General features: G+C 43.0%; 1 long non-coding RNA gene across 3 annotated transcripts in view; it reads right to left on the bottom strand.

The window, feature by feature from the left end:
- LOC140699229 (uncharacterized) overlaps nucleotides 1-4,135 on the bottom strand; it is a 53,149-nt gene extending 49,014 nt beyond the window's left edge. For 2 of the 3 annotated variants that reach the window (XR_012077247.1, XR_012077246.1), the window contains exons 1-2: nucleotides 3,860-4,135; nucleotides 374-501 (exon numbers count right to left, since the gene is read on the bottom strand). This is a non-coding gene — a long non-coding RNA (uncharacterized lncRNA). Of the gene's footprint in view, nucleotides 1-373; nucleotides 502-2,405; nucleotides 2,586-3,859 lie in introns of all 3 variants that reach the window. The other variant, XR_012077248.1, reaches the window with a different exon arrangement.
- Between the last annotated feature and the right edge of the window lie 26 nt (nucleotides 4,136-4,161).

Genomic DNA, 4,161 nt, shown 5'->3' with positions numbered 1-4,161 from the left:
CCCTGGAATCCAAGCCAGTGACAGTGATAATTTTGAAAAAGGCACAAGGACAGAATGAGGCTGAGGCCCCATCTACCATGTGTCTACACAGATGCCTGTCCACAATTTTTGAAGTCCCTGAAGATTACAAATCGCCATAATTACATTTGACCCTTCCTCTCTTCTATCTTCCATTCCTCCTATAGTTAAAACATTCGTTCCTATTGTATTCTGCATTTTTATATTGATTCAATAAAAATGGGCTAGATAACCACTTTAGTTGCTTATGGTCCATATTAACACCTTGGTGGAGGCTCATCAGGGCAGTCTGGGTCTCAGCTAAGGTCACTTCTGCACCTGCAGTCAACTGGCAGCTCAGCTGGGGCTGACTTACATGTCTGCTGGTTTGTGCTGGCTCCAGGTTGATCCCATCTCTTCAACAAGCTAGCCCGGCCTTCTTCATACAGTGGAGGAAGAGTTCCCAACAGCAAGAGGCTTTTCAAGAGTCCATGCAGGGGAGGACTACACAAAGGACAACAAAGACAATGAGTTATTCATCACTTACTGAGGGCTATGACTGTCATCAACCACATGTGATGTGCAAAACTCGAGACAGCATTCCTACCACACACCTACTTTTATTCCTGAGTTGTTATCCCTCCATTCTTTTAGACCAGCATCAGCATTTTCCATAGGGTATTAAGAAGTCTGGTGGGGAAAATCTTTGAAATAATCATTGATTGTTTCCCCAGGTATTACTTGCCTCTACCTTTCTCCCTGTCTTAAGCTATCCTAAGAGACAGATCGTGTCCTCAGGGAACAGAAGTTACAGAAGAATATGAGGAAAAAGAGAGATGTTTGCTGTTTATGAGTTTTAAAAATTCAGTTTCCGAGGAAACAAAGACAATTCATGGCATAAAGATTTAGGTGGGAATCTCATGGGGAAAGCCTAGAACAATGAGGTGTATGGGACATGCGCACCATTTCCTGAATAGAAAACAAGAAGGAATCAGGAAGCCCTCACAGAACAGCTAAATCGTATCCCTAAGAAAGACAGAGCCTTGTAGAGTCACACAGAATTTCTTGCACCGCAACATGGAACAGATCAGTGAAATGATTCCCATCAATCTGAGAACGGCAGGGAAGGAATAAAGCCACTGGGTTTGAGTGAGACAGGTCTCAGCAACAGCTGTGCAGGCCAGCTCCCCAGGGCCAGACAGCAACTAGGACAGCTCAGCAGGTGCCCAGGATACACAGATGACATAGAGGGCCAGGTAAGTGTCATTCCACATTCCATCACCTCCTAACTCCTTGGTAGCAGAAGACTCCAAAACATAGACAAATTCATCGAGAAAATGCAAAGATCTTGCATATGTACCAATTTGGAAACAAAAGGTTCAGCTATAAAATAAGTTACTTAAAATTACAGACCAGTACCCATCTTATATATATCAGTTCATAGACAGACTGGCACAAGTATATGGAATATGTGATCCCCACATTGTTTTCCTAGAAAGTGTTCCATGGTCAAATAGATTTGGGAAATGCTGTATTTTCCATTTGGAAATCAAAATGCCCATTAACAATTTAATGTCTTAGAGAAGACCCACAGTAAAGAAACCCAGTATTTTCCCCATTTATTTGACCTGGGAGATCCTTTTGGAGAAGCTGTGTTAATTAATGATCCTGGGAACCCATATTAGTAAGCATTGCTCTAATTTATTTTCTTAAGTCATAGATTTTATTCTTTCACTCACCTACTCAAAAACCTTCAATGAGTTTCAATGGATCTTTAGATTTTTTTTTTGTTTTCAGGAAAATTTCTTTTTTAAGAGCCTCCACAATGCAACCTGCTCTAGTATTCAGTTTTCACTGTTTCCCTGTGTAGCTCCTTTCCTTTAGCTAGGTCAAATGCTTCACTTTACTGAACAAGGTACACTCATGTTTCTAAGTATAATTCTCAACTCCCCTTGGTCTCTACAGACCCACACACTAGGAGACCATTTGGGTGCTACTCTCCCAGAAACAACACAAAGCTGCCCTGACCACTCCAGCTCAAATTAGTTGTTCTTTTACAATGTATAAGCATTTCATCCTGTTAGAAGTTAGCTCCTAAGGTGCTTTGCACCATCAGGAGTTATGCTGGTATGTTCATACATCATTCAACAAATCCAAATTCCTGTGGTAAATGATTGTATTTTGTGTTAGTTTTACATTACTTTCAGTGGCTGGCTAAATGTCTACCCCTAAAAATGAATTTATGCACTTCTCTGAGTGTACAAACGTTATAGACATTAATAATGACTGCACAGTTTAAACCTAAAGACATAGAACACAGCAGAAATGGAATTTCAGCGGGTGGTCATAAGATATCCATTTGACTAAATAAGTTTGTTAGCTAGGACATTACAGTATTTAGTACTCACAAGTCCTGGGGTATTTCTATTCATCATGGAAAAAATGAGGTATTGCTGTGATATATTTGGGAAGAATTGCATGTTTGTATTAAATTTCTTCTAAATAGCAACAATTCCATAATTAAAGGGACAAAAAACATGGCTGGACAATGCACCTCTGCGTTGTTGAGTCAAGAAAGTCCCTCAGATCTGAAAAGGAGATAGAACAGCAGATAAAGAAAAGCTGAAATTCCACTCATTTGTCCGATGCAACTCCTACAGGACATTCTTGCTATGGGAAAATAGTTAATAAATGTTCATTTCACCCTCAGGATACTTAAGCACAATACATCATTGAAAAAGTCAATTTACTAATTTTTAGAAAAGACTCTAGGAACTGATAAACTGTAGAAGGACCTCTAATCTAGAATGAATAAAAGGCAATTAGACTTTCTGATATTGGTCTGTATTATTCCTGGTAAGATCTGTGTAATCATCCGTCAACCTGCACTTAGTGGTGTAACTAAGGTTAAATATTTTGAAAATTTTATTCCAGAAGGAAAGCTATTCATAGGCTATTTTTGAGAAATCTAATTTTCTCCATGGTTATTGATTACTGTAATATACTGAATGAAATATATATGCGTATATGTTCCCTTCTATATACATTTGTTACAAAATGTTATACATGTATTATATATATGTAACTTTACATTCAATTTTTTATTCCATAAAAGCAACATTTAAGAATTTGGGGGATAGAGTATATAGTTGTACAAAAAGCCATCTTTTTTCAGAAAACATTAGACGATGTCTTTCCTATTTCTCTGTAATTCCTTCTATGCTGGCCAAGTGAGCCACTAAATAAAGATAAATAATAAATGGTGCCTCTGTTTTTCACTTTTATGTTTTTCATGTCCACAGCATAACTGGTGCTAGAAAGAAACTGATTTCTTTTCCATCTTAGACCTAAATGTCAGTATTCATTTGTTTAGCTTGGTCTTTCCAAGGAATAAAATCATCCCTTTGTCAAATAAGAGAAACTACTAGACAACAAAATTGTCAAAGGAGAGTTATAATTTCCTAGAATAGAAAAAGAAACTGCTTTGTGAGAATGGGTGTTTTCCCAAAATGTAAAGGAATAAGACCAGTTGGGGGGCGGGGCAGGAGGCACTGGCACAGCCCTCTCCCTCCTGGCCCCCTGGGGCGCGGCCGAGTCCGGGAGTCCCGGCGGGGGGAGCGGGGGGGGGCGGGGAGCGACGAAGGCTCCGGGGTGCTCACCGCGCCCACATCCGACGCCCGCCCCGCCCCACAAAGACCCGCGCGGCCTCCCTCCCCCGCGGGGACCCGCGCCCGCCCGCCCGCCAGCTCCCCGCTCTCTGCCAGCCTCCCTCTAGGATCTGCGCTTCAGCCCCCGCGCCGCTGCCGCCGCATTCCCCCTCCTTCCCGCCCCCCGCCGCCGCCATCTGGCCGCCCGCACTCACCTCAGGTGTCCTTGCGGGAGACCCCACAAACGACTCCGGTGCTGTTCCTGTTGGCGGTGGGGGGTTGTTACCAGTAGTAGCCGGGGATTCGGGAGAAGGCCAGCCTTCAACTGAACGGCAATTCAAACCCGCCATCTGCTGGCATTTTCCACAGGCCGGTAGCACCGCTGCAGGTGCTTCGGACCGTCCTCTGCTGGCTGCCGTGCTTACTGTCCCGCTGAACAAAGGAGCGTGCGGAGAAACGATCTCGAGCTGAGGCGCCAGCCGGGGACCACAACGGGAATGTGCGCAAACGCGGTCCC

The sequence above is a fragment of the Vicugna pacos genome, chromosome 1 (assembly GCF_048564905.1).
Source record: "Vicugna pacos chromosome 1, VicPac4, whole genome shotgun sequence".
NCBI lineage: Eukaryota > Metazoa > Chordata > Mammalia > Artiodactyla > Camelidae > Vicugna > Vicugna pacos.
This window is presented reverse-complemented; position numbering and strand designations above follow the sequence as displayed.